The sequence below is a fragment of the Strix aluco genome, chromosome 4 (assembly GCF_031877795.1).
Source record: "Strix aluco isolate bStrAlu1 chromosome 4, bStrAlu1.hap1, whole genome shotgun sequence".
Taxonomy (NCBI): Eukaryota; Metazoa; Chordata; class Aves; order Strigiformes; family Strigidae; genus Strix; species Strix aluco.
Genome location: NC_133934.1, coordinates 11,362,234 through 11,385,011, shown reverse-complemented (window position 1 = coordinate 11,385,011; position 22,778 = coordinate 11,362,234). Strand labels below are relative to the sequence as shown.

General features: G+C 38.8%; 1 long non-coding RNA gene across 1 annotated transcript; it reads right to left on the bottom strand.

Annotated features, from left to right (window-relative positions):
* Nucleotides 1–1,232: 1,232 nt before the first annotated feature.
* On the bottom strand, nt 1,233–22,578 carry LOC141922210 (uncharacterized). The gene is made up of 3 exons (XR_012622907.1): nt 22,561–22,578; nt 4,843–5,011; nt 1,233–1,319 (listed from the first exon to the last, which is right to left on the bottom strand). It is a non-coding gene; the product is annotated as an uncharacterized LOC141922210 (long non-coding RNA).
* Between the last annotated feature and the right edge of the window lie 200 nt (nt 22,579–22,778).

The window sequence follows — 22,778 nt, the reverse complement described above, 5'->3', positions numbered from 1 at the left end:
TCTTTTCATCAGTTATCATCTTTTACATATATATATATAAAGGGAATATGAATTGTCAGGGCAGAGATGAACAGTTTAGGGACTGAGAGAAATGTCCCTTTTCACTTCTGAGAAAAGCTTATAAGATGTTATAAATCATAAAAAATCTCAGGAGCAACATTGAAAGATGTTTCTAGTTTCATGACAAAGGCAGTTAAAAATGTAAACAGGTTATCTGCCAGCCTGTAGTCAATAGTACCTAATTTTTCAAATAATGATACAAACATTGAAATGTTACAGAAAGTTGCTTTAGCTAGTGGGAAATAAGATGATTTCATGAACACAGACCAGATGATCCAACACATGAAATGCAGTTGGAAGACCCTGCTATAAGGGGGCATCGCTATCCATGACTTGTATACTGACATGGTGCTGGCACTGGGAAATGAGGTCAGTGAGATCTTTTAAGAATTCATTGCAATCACAGTATGTTTCATTAGGATCTCAAAGTGGGACTTCTCTTTGTTTCTTTAACTATGAAGGATTCTAAAATCACAATATTTGTAGAATAGTTTCTTCATCATTTGATTAGAAAAGAGAAATCAAAGTGTCAATGAAATAACTGCATAATAGCCCAAAGATGAAAAATATCACCCTTCTCTGGCAATGTGGAAGTTGATTGGGGAAGATCAGTAGTTGTTTTGCCAGCATTAAAGACCTTCCAGTCATTTGATGAGTATGAGAGATTTACTTAGTAATTATCACTTTTCTTTGATATCAGCTGTAACTCATAAAACTATGGGATTCAGCTTTCACACAGACATTTTCATTCCCTTTCAATCTGTCTCTTTTCAATTCTGTTTCTTATTTGTTTGCTAAAATGATTTAGTTAAGATGTCAATTGGGAGTCAGATGGAATGTTTTCCGGATGGTGCATTTTTCAGTTCGTTCAATTTGGCCATTTAAAATGTTACTTCATTTCAGCTTTAGATCTTAGATCTGCTAAAATTAAGACTTGCATTTTCTGTAGCATGATAAAACCTCTTTTCTTTTCCTTAATCATTTTACCAGTCAGGCCCAGGAAGTTCTTAAAAAATGTTAATCTCTGGGTTAGCATTTGGCTTTGATAAATAAATTCAGATGCAACAAAGAAGCCTAAGCAAACAAACCTTTCTGCAAGATCCAAGGAATCAGTGGTATGCTGTTGTACGTCCAGTACAGACAGCCCACAAGGCAGACAGGAATTGCAATGAGGTATGTAAACAACAGGCAGATCTTCAAAAATGTTAAAATAACTTAATAACTTTTTCAGATTACAGTATTTCTTTCGTACTCATCATCTGAAAGACAGAGAAGTGAAAGTGGGAAAAGATGATAAGAAGGAAAAATACAATGGTTTGGTTTTTTAGCTGTGGTAAGGTACTAGAGGTAGTCTGATAGATTGGGAGACTGGAAGGAAAAACCCTAGTGAAAAGTTGGGAGGAGGAGAAATGGATCATAAAGGGAAAACAATGGTCTGAAGTGAAGGAATTACATCTGAAAATTCACTTATCTACAAATCCCTCCATCACAAATGAACACCCACACATCATACACCCAACTCTTTGGGAAATTAAAATCAAATAACTTTAATATGGAAGTTATGGGAGGAAATAGGAAAAAGTGGCAGCAGGCACTGCGCAGGCACTGGACAGACACAGCTCAGAGCAGAATCCTGATGGCCCTTTCATTCTCTCTGCATTCCTCCAAGTTTGCTTTGAGAGAAAACACTTTAATTCTGCTCCAGATAGATGTGCTGATGTTGAAATGCAAGCAGGAGAGAAGTGCAGCAGGCAGCTGCATAGCTCGAACCACATGGATTGGGCTACTGCAGCACCCAGCATCATTGCTCCCCTCAAGCAGTAAATAAAGAGGAAGGTTCTTTAAGGAAGTAGCTGTTGTTTTGTGTCCATGAAGAAGGTGCTGGTTGAATATCTGTTGCTTAGTTTGCAGCTATAATACTCTGAAGACTTATGAAAACCTCACAGAAATTCATGGAATCCTTTATTTTAATTTCACTGAATTTTTAATAGTGTTTTAAGCACTGTTATTCCTGTTCACTGTTTCAAGTGAGTAATGTGTTTTTGAAGGTGTACTGGATAGGCTTGGGCTTTTCTAAAAATGCATATCACATTTTTTGTCATCTGACACTTTAATATTTGTACCTGCCATGGACTTGACCATCTCTAATAAACACACAATACTTTTTTGAGTGTGTCGCTAGTGTAGAATTTGCCATTGGTCAGAATAATGCAGATACAGACAAAGTGAATGAGATTCGAGACTTAACTGGTACACAAACCAAAGCTTAGAAATATTGAAGAATAGCATAACATTTTCAAAATAAGACTGATGAAGGTACACAGCTGTATTCTAAGATAGCTGCAAGGAGTTTAGTTTCCTGATCATAATGTGTGATAGAGACGTCTCTCATATTTTATCTAGATTCCAAAGGTTGCATAATGTGCTCTAATAATCTTAGCTTTCCTGCTGAGTATGGCTTCTGAAAGTATGCAGTTCCCAAATAAAAACAAATGCATGAGAGTATTTTCCGTCTTTGTGACTATGACAAATGATGCATTAACTATACTGACGCTGTGTTAGTCTGGTCATTTAGCAAAAGCACTATGGTGCATATTCATGCTTAGTGGTCCAGAATGAGGCCCTCAGAAACATTTGCTCAGACATTATTAAGTGTGCCATGAATGAAAAGAATATGCTGGGAAAGTCTTTAAGTTAAGAAGGGAATCAGTCATGTTTCCTGTTTAGTCTATGACATTATAAGCATAATTTTAAAAGTTATAATCATATGTATTTTTTAATGTCCTATCAGCTAAAACAGGTCCCTCTCATCATCATATTTTTACAGAAAAATCAGGGAGGGAGTTGACATGCCAAGACCCAAACCTTCAGCACAGACTGTTAGGTCTAGACAGCTGTTGAGGACATAGTCACATCTACATGGTCTGATGCAGACTCATTGTGCCTGGTCTCTCAAGTGTTTTACAGGGACTACCTCCTGTTCAAAGCTGTTTAGTTAAAGTTATGATTGACCATGCCCAACCAGTAAGTCTCAGTAGGCTGGCACTGGTTCATGTGTTATAGCTCAGAGCTCATACATCAACACAACATGGGATTCAACATCTGCTTCTGTATATGATACAGACTGCTAGAGGCACCCTAGCAAAAAGGGCATTACTGGTGACCTAAAAATTCTTAATATCCCCACCAGATGGCATCCCCCCAGTAAATGCTACTGCAGTTTATGGACAAAATTTTGAAACTGATTCTCTTTGGCAGCTCATATTGTCAGATGTAAATGTTTTTGTAGCTTCCATCACCTATACAGAGTGTCAGGAGGCATATTTAATCCAATAAATTCCAGGCCAAATTGATTTGTGCTACAAGAAGATGAGAGCCAAGATCTGTAAATGTCTAACATTGGATTTCTTTATCTTTTTTCTACATGAGGCACTTGGAGTTTGAGCTGAGCGAAATCATCTTGGCTTCACAAGGTCTGGATTGCAGTGGCAACACTGGACTGAATTAAAACAAAGCTACAGGTAGCAATTAATCTTGGTAAACAAAAGTTCATCCATTGATTCTCCCATCTCAACTCCTGTCCTTGCTGGAGACATAATGTTTGGTTTTCTTTCTATGAACTAAGAATACTGACTCTTACTGATGCTGAGCAGGTAAAGATGTTCAGTAAGAGCAATATGGATGTGCAGAACATCCTGAGCACTAGAACATGTCTATATATATCTTAATTTTAAAAACACTTCTTCTGAGCCTTTTTATATGCTTGAATATTTCTGTGGAACTTAGTGTGAAAACTGTTTTGCATAAAATTAGTCTCATGTATTTGCAGGACCAGGGCCATAGAGAATAACCCAAATCAGTGCATCATTTTTAATTGCACTCTACTATATAAATAAGCCCTTGCTAGTCATCATTAATTTTAGATGAAGTGAAACATTATTTAAAGTAAAAATCTCAACTACCCTTGCTGCACTGGAGTTGTTTTTCAATTAAGGAAATATTTGAACCATTAAAGTGAATGCTAAATATATGGATATTATAAATGCACAGTAGTAGACTCCAAAATACTTGCAGAAAATTGAAGCTCCCATTCAACTCCAATAGTGTAAAAGATGTTGTATTATCAGTTTAGAAAACTCTTACTTGAAATTGACTATAAATTTCCTTAAAATGTAGCTTAGGTTTGTTTGTTTGTTTGTTTTTTCTGTTGTGGAAATTCAAATAGGTGTTGCAGTTGAGGATAGTGCATATGCTCTTTTATTAAAATAAAGCCACCCAATCCTCTGATAAAAGTCTTTCTCTCTGTCCAACCACCACCCCAAACACATGCATGTAATACAGATGTGACTATTTACAGCACTGCCTTCCATATCCAAATCTGTTTCTAGTGTGAGGGAGAGGCATTATCACATATGACAGAGATACCTCTTCAAGCCATGCTGCTGCTTATCCTACTGTGTACATGCATTTCATATGTATTCTTTGGACTGAGTGTATCTACTACCCTGCATTTCTCTGTTGAACTCTTCTTTTCATTGAGGGCAAAACTCTCAGACCTGCAGAAAACCATCTCAAGTTGGAAATCCATTCTCCATCTGGGAAGCCCAAGGCAGTTAAAAGGAACCTCACAGTATCCTTCGCAATTCAACTTATGTTGCTTCATATTTTCTCATAGCTTTCTGAGAATCTGCCTTTTTTAACTGATTAAGCTACTACCGGAGTTAAAATATGTGATCAGATCCCTCATTACAAACACCTAAAAAGAGCAGATTTGAAACCTACCAGATTTAAAACTTATAAAGTCACAGATTGATGTAGGTTGGAAGAAGCTTCTGGACACCACTTAGTTCAATCTCCTGCTCAAAGTAAAGTCATCTTCAAATATGGATCAGCTTGTCCAGCTAAGTTCTGAAAGTCTCCAAGGATGGAGATTCCCCATGGCAATGAAGGTCTATGGATACAAAGAACACAAGGTTTTAGAGAGAAATAATATCTTTCATTAGACCAGCAGATATAGCTGAAATAAACAAAAAAACTTTCAAATACATAAACCTCTTCAGAACTATATGGATAAATTGGCATTTTGAGTCAATCCAGCACTGATAATGACATCAAAGCCATCAACTTTGCAACAGCATTTCGAGCTTCATTTCGAGGCAACAGCATCAACTTTAAAACTGACTGTTGCCTCGAAATGAAAATTAGCATTTCAAGGATCAAAGCAAGGTGCTACATCATGCTCAGACCTTGAGAAGGAGTGTCATAAAAGGCTTTGGAGACCAGTATGTTTGATAGTTACATGATACAGAGGACTAGAGTTTCAGTACTGAGGGGCTACTATCTCTTTTTCCCCAGTCATTTCCCTCCAAAGACAGTAAATCTTCAGTACTCCTCCTGGGCACTTTCTTCTGCCAGTAAAGACTATCCTCTTAGCTGCCATCACGTGGAGGGTTATAGTCCAAAGGGAACCTCTTTGTAAAACTAACTGAATGATGGTCTATTGTGTATGAGATCACTGTGCACATACAAACAGGGTCTGCATTCACTGGAGCACTCTGAATGACCTTGATCATTATAATTCAAGTGGATATTCCTTAATCTTACCACTTTAATGCACTGTTCTGCAGCATTACTATAATATAATAAGCATGCTAAGAAATTACAGAATTTGGACTGTACTAAGTAGTGTAGAGCCCTGCAAGGGAGCAGACTTTCTGAACTCCACTGAAGTCTATTGTCAGACTATCTTACTAGCTTATTTCTTACTGGGAGTGCTAAAATGCTAAACTTAATTATAAATACCCCTCAAATGCTGTGATTTCTAAATTGGGTGTTTACCTATCTGGAAAGGAAAGTTGCTGGTTTACAGAAGAGGGATTTGGAAAAATTAATCACTCAAAATTAAACCTACTCCAAAATACATGTTAATATATGTCCAAGGCAGTTTAATCAAGAATGAAACAATTAAAAGATGTTCCTTAATAGAATGTGAATGCTGGCAAAATGACTTGTTTAGGGAATCAGACTGGCAGGGACTCTCATTCTGGCTTAAGAATTCAGTTGCTTGGCAGAGGTAGTGGGATGGCTGGTGGGTAATGCTCTGTTTACCCAAGGTTGCAAAGTGAGCTGTAATGTGACATCCCATGCTACAAGTAACATGATCAATCCAGAGTATTAGCATGTTTAATATTTTTTATGGATGTAGGAAGGGTAACAATGCTGGTTTTTTCCCACGCTTGGTTTTAACTTTTTGATTTATCTATCAGACTGCATGTGTACAGAAGCCAGCTGGATCTGGGCTCCAAGCTGTAAACTCCTGAGGGCTTGCTTTCATTATGTATTTCCATGTGCCCAGATAAGAGCTTAGTCTCAGTCATTGCCTTTAAAAGTTGACTTCATCTGATTAAGTGTAGATGTCTGTGGACTTTCAAGCAGTCCTGGCTCTTCTTTCCATCAATGGGCAGAATCAGTTGCTTTTCTGATATCATTTATCTCATCCTAAAATAGACACATTTGGTGAGATAGATTTCCCTCCGTTGGCCAGAAATTGGACTTCAGGATGATACAGACATAGATGTCTATGTCATAGATGTCTTAAGTTAAGAAAACTGAATCCCCTTGAGTGTTTATGTTGTTATACACATATTAATTCAAATGATACCTGGTTTGGATTTTGATTTAACAGTCTGTATCAGGACTAGAAGTCAATGGTATTGTCCCAATGTAGAATAATTATAATATCAAATTCAGGTCGATAATGTCTACCTGAGCTAAGATACTTAAGAAAGCATGAAAAGAAGAATGGAACTTCTAATAAAATTCAAAGTTAAAGCTGCTATCTGCAAAATATAAAAAACTAAACATGTCTTTCAAAACACATTTTAGGCCATATTTCAGGTAGAAAAAAATGGCTTTGATGCTGCTTCACTGGATGAAGCAATAGTCCTCCAGTGAAGATCAAACAGAATGGATTATTTGCTCCACATTTAACAATTTTGATTCAAGCTATCAGTGTTAAAAATATTCACTAGTACTGTCTTCTGTCAGAAACATAATGTTCCTCAGAAGGAATTCAGATTAGAGACCTGAATCTAGAACTTCCAGGTGAGTCCCCTGATCCTGGGGCTCTGCTTATTATGTGATAAACCTTTCTCATTTGATCAGAAGTTATAAAACATGTCATATTTCTTCGCCTTGGAAAACAATGAAAAAGTTTTGAAACCTGAATATTTCTATTAAAACAATGTATCGTTCCCAGCTAGCTTGTTTAAATTTCTCATATCTATTACTGTTAGCATTTATTTATAATCCAACCTCAAAGGCTGATGTCACTAAGAGATGACATTCTGTCATGCTCATCCTAGAATCAGACAGATTTATTTAGGTTAAGGTATTATTGCAAAACAGAGGAAGTCTTTTAGATAATAACTTTTCTCAGATCCTGCATGGAGAGAAATTTCTAACCCATTTAAATGATACTGGTCTGGTTTCAGACAGAGTCCATATGCACTTGAGACAGTAAACACTGCTTTGATCTTTCCTTTCTATCCTCTTTCCAATTCCATTCTCATGGACTGGTATTTAAAGATTTTTCACCTCCCTTCTCTACCTGATATCAGTCCCATGGGCAAACAGTAGCAGTGGTAATGGTTATGAGCTAGCATATTCTGTACTTTCCTGGAGGTTTATTAGTTGAGAAGTGATTTCCCAAGGAATCTCCCCACAATAATTTTCTCTCACAGTTTAGGTTTGCACTCTCTGATGTCTGCTTCTAACCCCTATGGGTTGTCCACACTGATCTCAGGAGAGGGCAATGGCCATCGGATTGTTCATTTCCCTGTCTATGCTTTGTACCAAACACTGGCTCAGAGTGTGCACCACAGCTGCAATGATGGTGATGATCAATATAGTAATTGTATATGTTATAATAACTGGAATTAATGTAGTGTAATCCACTGCACTAGACAGTACACTCACAGAAAAAGAAAAAGGGCAGATCATGCCCCAGAGGGTTTATAAGATTAAGATAAATCAAGAGGTTGCAAATGGATTCAGACAGCTAGGAAAAATAATGGAAAAATTTTACCCAGTGTGCTAGGCAATGGCTTCAGTACATCAGCAGCCTAACTGTTCCCAAGATACCAAATTCTTTTTTTCATTAACAAATTCAGGTGAGCATACAAACCATAGAGAACAAAGGTCAAATATCAGCCTGCAGAGTTCATCTAGTCTATCCCCTGCCAAAGGCAGAAACCCTCATATCTATACCAATCCTACTTATACCCAGGCATGTACATGATGTTGCATAATACTATAGTTGAGCAAGCTATCACAGAGTTTTACTAACTTTATGACTGGGTACTTTTTCCTGATATTTAATCTGAGCTTTTCTTGCCAGAATTCGTCACAGAGCTCAAGAACAAATTCTTCCATTATTTTTGGCAGCAAATTTTGCAAATCAGAAAATCATTGTCTTGTCTTCCCTCAGTCTTCTCCAAGTTGTACAAGCCTCTGAAATCTTCCATAGGTTGCATTTTTTAGGACTCTGGTTATTCCTGCAGCTCTCCTGTGAACTCTCTCCAATATCTCAATATATATCGAAATACAGAGCCTAAAAATGAAGGCTCTGACCCTTACTGAGGAGGAAGGGTTCCCTTCTTTATCTTGCATACTGTGTTCTGAGTTAAATGCCCCACTGTAACATGATATGAAGGGGTGGCTTTCCCTTCTGTCCTGAAGAACTGCCTATTCACCAGGTGAATCCCATCCTGTACTTCCACTGCTGATTATTTCTAAGTGTCAAAGCCTATCCTAGACCAAGAACAACACATTACAAAATCCCGCTCAGTATATCTGTTAGTCCTGAGAGTGGGTATTTGATAATTATTCCTCAGGAATGAGTACGTAGCCTGCATTACATCCACCCTACAAGTAGGTAGCTTAGCCTATATCTCCCTACCTTTCCTGTGAGAATATTGTGTGAAACAGTTCCAGGAATGAGACAAGACATATGTGATTCAGTACTGCTACTATTGTCTCATGACACCAATCATGCTATTACAAAACAAAATTATAGCAATTCAACATGATTTACCCATCTCCTTATCATCCTATGGCTTCTTACATATAATTTTATTTTTGTTTCAGATTTTTTTTAAAAGGTTGAGCTATATTTGTTTTACAGTATTTTACCCTCCCCCGCCAGAAGTTCTTAGAAATAACCCCAGTGGCTTTGAGATTGCTTCAGTCATTTCTGGTTGTGTGCTGGTTTGTCTGGGCTAGAGTTAATGTTCTTCATAGTGGCTAGTATGGGGCTGTGTTTTGGATTTGTGCTGAAAACAGTGTTGATAACACAGGGATGTTTTAGTTACTGCTGAGCAGTGCTTACACAGTGTCAAGGCATTTTCTGCCTCTCACACCACCCCAACAACAAGTAGCACAAGAAGCTGGGAGGGAACACAGCCAGGAGAGCTGACCCCATTTGGCCCAAGGGATATTCCACACTATATGATGTCATGTTCAGCATATAAAGCTGGGGGAAGAAGAAAGAAGGGGCAGACATTCAGAGTGATGGCATTTGTCTTCCAAGTAACCGTTACGTGTGATGGAGCGCTGCTTTCCTGGAGATGGCTGAACCCCTGCCTGCCGATGGGAAGTGGTGAATGAATCCCTTGTTTTGCTTAGCTTGTGCACATGGCTTTTGCTTTACCTATTAAAATGTCTTTATCTCAACCCACAAGTTTTCTCAGATTTGTTCTTCCAATTCTCTCCCCCATCCCACCGGGGGGAATGACTAAGCAGATGCATGGGGCTTAGTTGCTGGCTGGGGTTAAACCACGACAACTAACTTGAATGAAATCCATCAGTGCCAGCAGTTATGAAAAGATTCAACTTGTCAAAGAGCAGTGTTACTTGTTCCTTTCCTGTTCTGTGCTGATGTTTTATTTCACAGTGATATTGAACATTCTAACCATTTGACCTTTTTGGTGAAGACTGATGTGGAAAAGTATTAAATATCTGTGCCTTTTGGTGCCATTTGTCAGTGAGGTTGCATTTCACATTCACAAAAGAAAAATTAAAAATGAGCACAACTTTAATGAAGATACATCTTATAAACCATTAGTATTTCAACAAAGAAAATAGTTAGATTACAAGTGCCTTGTATTTGCAGTAGCTTGTAGCCTGAATGCAGTAAGATTATGTGAGCAGAACTTGACCCAATTATTCAGTTGTAATAATAGAAATTACAATAGTGATTTTTCAAATTTAAGCATGCTGTGCATCCTTTATTCAGAAATTGCTCATTTAGCTTCCTTCTGAGTCAGTGAAAGTGCTTGTATGGGCTACTGATCAAGAGAAATAAAGCATGTTTTAAATGTCTAATTTATTCACTTTATACCTTAAAAAAAAGTTAGTTTGTGCATTTGCATTCATTAATACTTAAAAAGTAATCTAAAAATGCATGCACAAGACCGTATTTAGCACACAGCTGGTAGTTCTCTCTATAAAGTTTATTTTTTTAGCATGTTGATGATATTAATATTTTTGGGAGTATTACAATTAAAATGTATTCATTCATCAGTAATCAAGAAATGCACATTTACTGGTTAAACACCTCAACAAAATTAAAATATGTCATTTCACTTATTTACATCTTTTTCCATACAGCTGTTCCAAAAAAGAGTGAAATGACAGAGTTCTGTTGGGAAGCAATTGATTTCATTCTAGAACCAGAATACATGAATTTGAAGGAGCACAAGTTTTTTGAGACAGAAACATATAAGCAGGCTTTACCAATCTAGAAATCTGTTGCATGAGATTATTTCTCTAGAGTAACATGGAAATATCCCTCCAAAGGCTGTCTTGCTTTTGAATATTATATTCTAACTATTAAAAACATTCACACAACAGAGAACTAGAAGAGAAAAAACATCACTTTTCTTTTTGATATAGCAACTGTCATAGCTGAAAAAGGTATCTCACTTTTTTTCTTTATCTTCTATTTTTCATTTTCAGTAGGTTTTACATACGGTCTCTATCCTTCAAAAATGAGCTTTGCCTCCTGTCTATATAAGCAATTCTATCTAGAGTCATCTTCCAAGGTACATATTTAGCTTCATGGCGCTCCTAAGAAAAAGGAAGCTCTTACTAGCCTATGGTATTATGTATTCCAGGAGCCTCCTGTGCATTTCACTTTGTACCTAGCAGCTCCCAGAGTCAATATAAATATTGAGCCTGTTCTGTCTATGAGGCATGTGGGTAGTTCTATTAATGCTAATGTGAGCTATCCATGCATCAGGGAAACACATCTTCATGTTTTTAACTTTCCATTTGTTTTCACTCTCCAGGAAGAGTTTGGAAGGATTCTGCCTGTGTGGAAAACTTAACACTGACTGAGGATTCATTTTTTTTCTTTAGAAATTTTTTTTATTACTTTTTTTCTCCATGGGGCAGTTGAGTCAGCCTGTCCCTTTGTCTTCTTCCCTCTTTTACCATTACTACTTGTAACTGGGTTAGGCTGCATCTTAATTGGATTATGGTGCAGCCTAATCCAGATTCTGTTTCACCAATTCCTTGAGAAAGTGAATGAATGGGGAAAAAAAAAAAATCGTGTGGAGTCTCCCTGAATGGATTTCTTTGTGGAAGAAGAAAAAAAAGGACTCAGGACCAGAGATCAAATCTGTAGCTCTCACTACCTCCCATCTGGTGAACTCTCCACTGGAACAGTGTCAAATCACTTCTTGCCTGTTCACCATTTGAGCATATATGCTCGCTGCCTAACGGCTCAACTTCAGGAGGAACAGGGTTGGAGTTCTCCAGATATGTGCGCTCAGAACAGGCTCAGCCCCCTCAGCCCATGTTTACCATTTTGTGGATAAGTGCCACAACACTAATATGGGACCCAGGAAGCACAGTCACAGCCTGCCCATTCTCAAAAGATGGCCACAGAGACATTTAGGAAAACATGAATTTTGCAATGTGTGTGCAAAAAAGTTAGGCCTTGGTTCAGCTTTCTACTTTCCTGTGGCGACTCGTTGCCCTACTGAGGACAATCCTCTGCTGCCTTGGGCTTCCAGCAATGTGTTGTCTGTCTAGAACTGTAAACTGTGCATAAAAACATTCTGAAATGACACCAGGTAAAACCAAAAGGAAATTCCCTGAAGGTACAACATCAGATTCAGGAATGCACCTAAAGACCTGCCAGCATTTATCTTTCACTTCTTTGACTTCTATGAAAATCAAAGTTTGAGTCCAGAGCATTGAATTGGCATTAGAAATTCCTGGGGAAATCACAGTTCGTGAATTTAATGTTTAACTATTCAGTAGAGTGAGGTGTTCCCTGTAAAGCAGGTTTGATTTAAACATTTCTGAGGATCAAGAGCATACCTCAGCAACAGATAGGTCCAATGGCTTTAATGCATCTTTTTTGTCTGATCTGATTTGTCTAACCTTAACTTCCAGCCAATGCATCTTATTATGTCTCAGTCTGCTGTACTGAAGGACACTCTATTATGAGATTTCTGTTCTCATGTCAGTACTTACAAACCTACATGAAGTCATCCCCTTAATCTCTTCTGCATAAATCTAAGCCAGCAGAGCTCTTTGATTCTATCAGTATAAAGAAAAATTTTCAATCTTTTCATCCTTCCCATGTGCCTTCTCTGTACTGTCTGCTGTTTAACAAAATCCTTCGCAAAAGAACTTTCTTGTTTTCACATCCATGGTGTCCCGCTAGTTCAATTCTCAGTGTAAAATACACCCATAGTTGTTAACACTTCAGGTCTTTGCCAATAAGAGGAAATATTTGGAAACACCATATAACAGTAACAGCATGAACTCATCTTCATGTCTCTATCTTCTGTGACTGCTAAATCCTCTTCAGCCATGGTGAACAAGTCCAGTGCTCCACTTCCTGGTGTCTTAGTGCCAGACTTGCTGAGGGGCATGTCGTCTTCAGGGCTTACAACTCTCCCACTTTTATATCATCTGTCATTTGTTTCAGTAGGTTATTTATAAACATGTTAAATAGTATCATGCTCATTGGCCAACTATATTCAGAGATACATGTATTGAGTTTTCAATTCAGGTTTGAAAAGTACCCAATTAATATGTCTTTTCTTTATTTTATAATATTTTAATTTCTAATGAAAATGTGGTGTGAAATTGTAGAAAGCTCTGTGCTTGCATCAGCACTATTACTTCTTAACTAAATTTATGACCTCATTGAGAGAACATATCAAGTTAACTAGCACAACCTATTGTCAACAAATCCTTGGCAAGGGGAAATAATCTTATTACCCATCTTTGCTTTGGCCATTCTTTAGGGCTGAAAGACCCATTAGGCCCACCAGATCGCCCATTTTACCCTTTCCAGATTGCATTGACTTCCTTTCAATTTTCTGAAACTAGCTTACTGTTCCAAGTTTTATTGAAAATCGGTGTTAAGGATTCAGAGAGCTACTCAAACAACATTTTAAAACTCTCTGATCCAAGCTATACAGACCCGCTGATTTGAAAATATCTAACTTCAATAGCTGCTTTTTAATATTTCTTTGAGTCACTGTCAGAATAGAAAATATGCCATCATTGCCACCATCATCACTAGGAGATGTGCTGCCATCACAGCATATTGACTGTTCCACAAAGCCCAAAACAGAAACATGTAGAGGAGCTTGTCTTTTCTGTCATATTGTAGACAATTCCATAGACATCATCTCAAAAAACCCTTACTTCTTTACATATTCTTTTGTTCCAAATTTACTTTCACATTTTCCTTTTTACCCTGAACTTTGCTGACCATGTAGTTTTCTTTGTTCCTACAGTTTTATGTCCTAATGTATATTCTTCAATATCTGTCTCTTCTTTCTTTCCTTTATGATATATGTAATGCATGTGATACATTAATTAATATTTAAATTATCTCATTTTACTGCCTGGGTCTGACTTTTGAGCTGGGGTGATTTCATTTTCAGTGGCAGGGTTCTGATTTTTTAAAGTTTATTTTTATTAATGCTTTTCTGTTTGTATTTTTTACCTCCAGCTGATATTGTCAAAGGTGTGACACTGTGAAACTGCTCATATAAAGCACAGAGCTCACACATGCAGAGCACACATGATCAAGTCATGATCACTTGAAGTTATATATGCACAGAGCAATGCAGCATCACACAGAGTTATCTGAGCTTACTCTGAACAGACTAGTAATATAAGGCTGATTGTGCAGTTATTTGGAGCAGTATCCCCTATGTTCACATTGCAATATTGAATTTTATTTTTTTTAGGTAACAGCTATGTTCTGAACAGCAACAACTGCAAGACAGTAGTTGCTGTCAAATATTCTGCTAAGGTGCAAAACAAGCTGGTTCAGGTGCAGTTGCTTTGAAAAGAGGCAAATACTGATGAATGAGGGTGTAACAGGGAAATTATCTTTATTCTGGCATCATTTACTAGCTGCAGAGGCTCAAGAGCAAGATCAGGCACACAGCTTATGAGTACACAGCCACCATTTAATTTATTTTTTCTATACATTGTAATGGGCTGGAACTAGCCATTATTAGCCTGACCATTAACATGCTCACACCCCACCTCTGGCCACCCAGTGAGTCTGTGCTGACCAACCAGTTGTCAATATATTGCTCTTTGAAAATGGAGGATCCTTGGTCCTGCTGTATTGCTATTTTTCTACTCTTTTAGGTTTTTCTTCTTCTAGTAGCATTTTTATAACTTGTCATGGTAAGTACCTTTTTTTTCCTGAATATTGGATGATTTCTCTGCTTTGAACTATTACTAATGAGTATCAACTCCACAGTCTCACCTCCCTTTGTTTTGACTAGCTCATTTTGCATGGTTCTGTAACCTGCATGCTTTCTTGCTCATAGAGTAAGGTGACAGCTCATCATTAACTTTCAGTGAAGCTGGGGTCTGCATCAGAAGGCAGTCTGCTCCTCTGCACCTATGAGAGCCGAGACAATCTTCCTCAATGCACAGAGAATCCAGCATGCTCCCACATTTTCCCATCTGAGAAACTCAGTGAGGGTCTGGAAACCCTGCTTCAACAAACAGAAGGTACTCCCAATCTGTTGATCAGCAATGCCTGACCTTGGTGAGAGACAGCAGATCACAGCTTCATTGAGTTATGAACTCCATGACAAGCAAAATATTGTGACTTGGTGGCATTTCCCTGGAAAGAGCAGCTGGGAGTTGAAAGTCTACGAAAGCACTGTCCTCCCACCTCCACACCCACTCACATGCTGAGTATGGCAAACAGCTGCATTAGTTCAGCCATACCACACTGAGAAGCAAGTTGTATCAGCCTGATGGACCATGGAGGAAATGTGATCATACTGCCTCCATGCCCCAAGCCAAACTCCACAGTTTAGTTCACAACTACCAGGGCTTTTGAACGGTGTGATCAATTCCTCTCTAGCTGTCAAGAAGGCATCTAATATAGAATTCCCTTGTAACAGAGACAACATTTTTGAATTAAGGATTATCTTCTATAGAATTTAGACATCTGAGGATATTTGGCAGAATGAAACTGTCAGCACATACCACTGGGACTGAAGTTTCCCATGATAACAGACCTTTTAGCCTGCAGTTTTTAGCTAAATATTTATAAAGCTCATCAGTTTTTCCTCAAGTCTTTGGTCTATGGCACTATGTCTTACCTGTCAGGATATTGGCTTGTAAAGATTCATTAAATGTTTGCTTCCAAGATGGCAGTGATTCAAACAGACAGTATAATTTTTGACGTAGAATAAAACATTACCTCCCTCTTAGTCCACTCATCCCTTCCTAAACAGGTAATAGGAGGAGACTTTAGCATTCCAGTCATGCAGATCTTCTCACCAGGCTTCATTCTTCCCCACAAGGCTGAATTTATGCTCATAAATACATTCCAATTCCTGTTATTACACAGGTCACTAGCATTGGTGTATAGGAAATTAGCACATTTCTTATCCCCGGGTGCCTTAAATAATTTTGTTCTTGACATCTTGATTTTATGCTAAATTAGTGGTTATTTATCCCCTCCTCTTTTATGAATTGAATACCTTCCTAATTATCCTCCCTGTCTGCTCCTGAAAAGTTCACTTTCCTCTAAAGAGAGACTAGTCTTCCACAAAATCTTCCACAGAAATCCTCTATTTAACTCAACTTTTTTTTTTCACACTGCTTCTTGTAGAGAATAGCAAAAGCTGGTCCTTGAATATGGTCCTTGCATATTCATCATCCCTCCAGGTTCTTTGTAAGTCATCTGCAGTCTGTGCATTCATGATGCAATATTAGAGTACTTAAAGGTTGCATCAAAGAGCAGTCAACCATGGGGTATTTGTCTGCTCTGTCAAGATAACTTCTGTAGTTTCTTTGAGTACCTGGTAATGCCTGAGTGCTATGGAGAATTCCTTCTGTCCTCTGCACTTTGGTAGTCCCGGCACAGTCATGTTCATATTGTTCCTCTTCTTGTGGATGGTCATCTCACTCTCATGCCTCTCAGTGTACAGTATGCAAAGCTACCCCTTGTGTGTCTCCTGTTTTCAATTCCTGATCAGTCTGTTGTCTGCTAAGCTACTGACACTTCACGAATCTTAGCCTTGATTTGTCTGATCATCTCTATTGTCTGTGCTTGTCCCTATTTTCTTCAGTTTTCATATGCTGTTAGTCCCTTCTGACTTCAAGAAGGCATAAAGCATGATCTGTCCATTCACAGTTACTGATTCATCTCTGGCTACAACGTATGGGATGTAGAATGAAGTCAGGAAGGAAAATGTCTCACTCCACTTCTCAAGCTCTCTTGTGAAATGTTCTGTACCTTGCTCTTTTTCCCTGTCCTCCTTTCTTTGGACAGCAGAAACTTCAGCACAGAATTGACTGAGGATTTGGATATTAATGTTCTGAGAATATCAACATGCCTCAATGAGCTCCTTCTGCTAAGTCAGGGCTCACTGCCCCATTCCACAACCCAGAGAAGCAACACGCAGAACTGTAAGAGGAGCCAAAACCCGCCACTCAGCAGTTGTCTCTTCCAAGCACTGACTGCCGTGCCTACCCAGACACCCTTATCTGCTCTAGCTGTTTACAAGTGACTTATAATAGCCCACTCCGTGAGATAGGTCACACAAATAACTGCAATATGATCTTCAGATGACAAGAAAAAGTGGAAAAGCAATTCATTTAACACAGATGTCTATACTTTCAGATTCCTTCCATCTCCTGTTAGGTACAGACTCTGCAGCTGTATCTATCCAAAGGAGCAGGTCCACTTTGCTGTGCTGTCCTTATCCCTGGATATGCATTGCAGCTGTTTCCTGACTGCCTGTCATGACTAAGGTCTGAGTGGGCTCCATCATGCAGTGTTCCCTGGTTTGCTCTGAGAGGAACCCAAAGCACATGGTCAGAGAGGACACCCTTCTTGCTGGGCAAGTGCTGCACCCCGGCATAAACACCATGTAATTACACTATGCTTGTCACATTCATGTTTGCTTCTGCTGCCTTTGGTACCCACTCTCTTCTGATCACCCAATGTGCTTCTGTCTGGAATCAAGTCAAATGTGTATCACGGGAATTAGATACTTCATGCACACCTAACACCTCCCAATACATGTTTGTGTCAATGCACTTTCTATTTGAAAAAAGTGAAATGGTTTGGAATTCCTGCTTTGGATTAACTCAGTAAGAAAAAAACCCCACCTCAACAGCAACTGGGAGGAAAAAAAAAGAAGAAAAAACCCCCCCCAAAACAAAGGGATTCATTGATGTTTATAGAGGTGCATGTTAAGTTTCCTTGGAAATACCACTGTTTCTCTTTGATTCAATCTTCATTAAACACCATTCTCTTTCTGAAAATAAATTGCTTCTAATCAACATTATGAGATTTTTATTTCCTCTCAAGTTTTTTGTCCAAAATTCCTGAAGCTAGATGGAGAAAGACTCTGTAAAGATGCTGAAGGAGCTGTGTGTCAATGTTTTCTTTTCAACAATTTTACATTCCAGGCACAATTAACAGAGAATTTCTATTTCTAGATATAAAAATTGAGTGAGGAAACCTCTGCTTACTAAAAAAAACCCAGACAAAACAACAGACAAATGCCAAGGAACCTTAAAATGCTGATAAGAGTGAATGTGGAATATCTAAACAAAAGGTGCTACTTTATAACCAGTGAACCTACTGGATTCTTACCTTGTTGATAAAACATCCAGCCACACGCTCCAGAGTTGCTGGAAGATTTTCTGTAGCCTTGCAGCTGAGTTATTACAGTTATTTCTGTAGTCTTACAGTTGAGTTATTCTACTGGGTCAACACAGAAGGAGTAAAGTCATAGTACACTTTCATTTTATATATAGGTATTTGGGGAGGTGCCATTTCTGCATTCCCCCATTACAACCACCAGTAATTATTTGTTAGGCAGGTGGAAGTAGAGGTGAGAAGTCTTTGCTGCAGATCATGATCAGATATTCAGGCGAGTAGTTTTGTTGAGTTGGTTGGTAAAAACTTCCTTAAGTTTCATAGAAAATTACTTACTCATATGGTACCAGCATCTTCTGTTTGATATGCACAGCAAGCACAGAAGGTCTGAGCCCAGGTGTGTGAGCATTACTAGCTGTACACCACAAAAGAGCAGTGGCTGGCTGTGGCGGAGACAGGGATTATGACAGAGATTACTCTGTGTAGCAGCTGGAGACACTACACCAGCTAACCTTCCAGAGAGAGATTAACCAGTTGATCCGAAGAGCAATCTTCTTTATGTGAAGAATGCCATCAGTCACTGCTATGGTATACACAAGCATGCAGGGATGCTGACTGCAAAATAACCCTCCTAATAACCTCTTAGTTCTTGGTATGGTGCAATGAATTTGAATAGCTCTGTGTTAACAGTTCTAACAGTTCAGAAACTTCATCTTTTGACATCTGTACTTTTGTCTGGGACACCCAAAAGCATTCACTCAGAAAGCAGCTCCTGCCACAAGAAACACTGGGAGATGTGAGAGACCTGTCATTCTGCTAGAAGAAGAATGATCCTTCACCCCTTCTTCATTTAAGAGGCCTTTTTACTTTTTTAGGATACACTTAATCATAGGAGATGAAACATATGCCATATGTATGTGTAGTGCTGTTCCAGGGATTCAGTGGGAGCAGACTGATTAACTCCTATCCAGGATAGACTTGTCATCAGCACTGTGTCTTGAGATGATGAACTTGACACTGAAGTACCATCCATCACTCTTCTGTTGGATTCTTATGCTTCTTAGGGGTTGTTACCAAAATTAACCGCAGCCAACATCTACAGTAGGCATATGACATGAATCTAAAATCCGGCCCTTTTCTGGGTCTTAGCCATCAAGTATCAAATTATAAGAAGAATATTCTGCTGTTTAGGATTTACCACTCTGCACCATTTTCTAGAGTACAACACGCTATTGTCTTTTTAAAAGCACGGACAAAATAAGTAAGTCCTGTCTCTCAAAAAAACATGGAAAGCAAAAACTCCACTACTCCTTCATCTTTTCTTAGATTTGAACATCACCAGGAGCTGGAGGACACAATTCTCTGCTCTTGTCTGTTTGATATAATGAAAAATCTGATCTCTCACCTGCCTGGAGAATGATATAGCATTTAGGTTACAGTTCCAGATGCTGAGTAAGTAAAATCTTTTGTGTTGCCCTCTTTTGAAATCACTAACAGTGCTTCTTTGTTTTTGTTTTTTTTTTAAACACTTGTAGAAAAAAACATTCACCTGGACTCTGTTTAAACTGTCATGTTGTAAGCAGCTTTAATCATGAATGAAACTTATATTTTCATGAGTTCTTAATTTCAGGCATAATATGGGTGACAAGTGTATTCTGAATCATATCAACTCTATACATCAGAAATGTGTCATATGCACTATTTCTGACCATGAGTAACAGCCGTCCATGTCAGCTAACGGACATAATGAAATGCACTTGCTCTGCACTGCTGTTTTTACTCCAAACTTCAAGTGAAGCTGTCACCAGCTTGCCTGGGTACTGTGATGCCATTTTTAGCATGTTACAGTGTTTTATTTAACAACCACTTTTCATTTCTATGTTTGTATCTGAAGTTGGCCAACACGTTGCACTCTTGGCCTTCCCTTGGATTTTCAGTGCCTCTTGGTCCTACTCATGTATAGAATTCTACTGGTATTTTTTTCTGTAAACATTCCTCAGGGTAGTAATATTTTAAATCCCATGGCAAACAATGGTTCTCCACTGACTGTTTCAATTTGCAGAAACACTGAGGCTACATTTCTTTTCAGCTAGGTGATGAGATCATCCCTAAAAGGAATAATGCATTAGCCTGTTCAAAGTGTGCCTTTTTTCCAGAGCTATTTCCCAGCCTGCATTAAGCAGGTCATCTAGGGGAATTATGCACTTTCTGTGTATGTTTCTCTGGGGAGCTGGAACGATGAGGATAGTCTGTCTGTAAAACCATGTTTTTTCTGATGCTGCGTAACAAAAGTCATACTGGTGAGCCTCTGAAATCAAAGCTGATCTCTGCAACCTGGCAGCTGAGCACAGGCTATTACCTTTGGACCCAGGACATTTATCTAGTCTTTGATTAGATTAATATATTTTTTTCCCTTACAGGTGGTAACTTGTGAAATTTAGTAGTACACCAAGTTTACACCAAGTTCAAGAGCTTTAAACTAGGTTTGAAGGGGAAAGGGATAAAACCAGGCTCACTAGAGATAAGCCTGGGGGTGGTATGCCAATGTTTGAGGGATGTGTGCTAAAGAGGTCCTTCAGTCTTCCATCTCAGTGGAGGTAGGGGATGGAGTTCCATGTGGCAGTGAAGACGCAAGGGTTATTGATGTGTTAGAAACCACAGAAGCACCTGAGAATCGTCATGTAGGAATTAGGGCTTCTCCCCCAAAAAGGTGGTGGGATCAATAGCCCAACTGAAGTGCATCTATACCAGCGTGTGCAGCATGGGCAACAAGCAGGAGGAGATGGAAGCCGTTGTGCAGTGGGAAAACTATGATATAGTTGCCATTGTGGAAACATGATGGAGTGACTTGCACTACTGGAGTGCTGCAATAGATGGCTATAAACTCTTCAGAAGGGATAGGCAGGGAAGGAGAGGTGGTGGGGTAGCCCTGTATGTTAGAGAGTGTTTTGACTGTCTAACACCATTTGATGATGGTGACAATAAGGTTGAGTGTTTATGGGTAAGAATCAGGAAGGCCAACAAGGCAGATATCATGGTGGAAGTCTGTTACAGACCACCCAACCGTGATGAAGAGGCAGATGAAATATGCTATAAACAGCTGGGGGAGGTCTCACAATTGCTAACCCTTGTTCTCATGGGGGACTTCAACTTACCATATGTCTGCTGGAAATACAATACAGAGAAGAGGAAACAGTCTAGGAGGTTCCTGGAGTGTGTGGATGATAACTTCCTGACGTATCTGGTGAGTAAGCCTACTAGTGAAAGCGCTCCACTGTACCTGTTGTTTGTGAACAGAGAAGGACTTGTGGGTGATGTCATGGTTGGAGGACGACTTGGGCATAGCAATCATGAAATGATCGTTCTCAATTCTTGGAGAAGTAAGGAAGGGAGTCAGCAGGACTGCTGACTTGGACTTCTGGAGGGCAGACTTTGACCTGTTTAGGAGCCTGGTTGACAGAGTCCCTTGGGAAGCAGTCCTGAAGGGCAAAGGAGTCCAGGAAGGCTGGACATTTTTCAAGAGGAGATCTTAAAGATGCAGGATCAGGCTGTCCCCATGTGCCGAAAGACAAGACAACAGTGAAGACCGGCCTGGCTGAACAGAGAGCTTTGGCTAGAACTTAGGAAAAAAAAAGAGAGTTTATGACCTTTGGAAGAAGGGGAAGGACACTCAGGAGGACAACAAGGATGTCATGAGGTTATGCAGGAAGAAAATTAGAAAGGCCAAAGACCAACTAAAACTTAATCTGGCTACTGCTGTAGAAGACAATTAAAAATGTTTCTATAAATACATTAGCAACAGAGGAGGGCTAAAGAGAATCTCCAGCCTTTATTGGATGTGAGGGGAAACAATGACAAAGGAAAAGGCTGAGGCACTTAATACCTTCTTTGCCTCAGTCTTTAACAGTAAGACCAGTTGTTCTCTGGGTACCTGTTGTGAAATGAGTGATCATGGATCTTACACAACTTTAAGGTAGCAGCAATTTAAGATTTATTACCACTATTAAAGTAAATCACAAGATTAGGTTGTTTTATGTTTAATAATACTTAATCATCAGCCAATTATCAGAGTAATTTAATAAAATTTGCTATAATCAACACAGTGACTTAGTTAAAGATTCGCAAATGGCAAGGTTCACACGAGACTTACGACAAAGTTTCCTAAATCAAATCGCACACACACAAACACACACACACACACAGATATAGAGGTTAACTAATAATCAAGATTTTTCTCTCTTTGCAAATTGTAGTAAACTATTGGTACCAAATGGTCTTTGAAACCTTGCAAAATCTAATTGTAGTGAATTACTCACTAGTCTCCTTTGTCAGCGTTTGTCAACAGATGATCTTTGAACCCTTCTTTGTCAGCATCTATCAGCAGATGATCTTGGAAATCCTCATGAAAGTCTACTCTTTGAAATCCCTGCAAACTCTACTATTCAAAGTCCTTGCAAAATCTACCCTGAGAGGCATCCCAGTTCAGGGACAGATACTGGATCCCAGCCTGCTGCAATCCCGGAGAGCTCAAAGT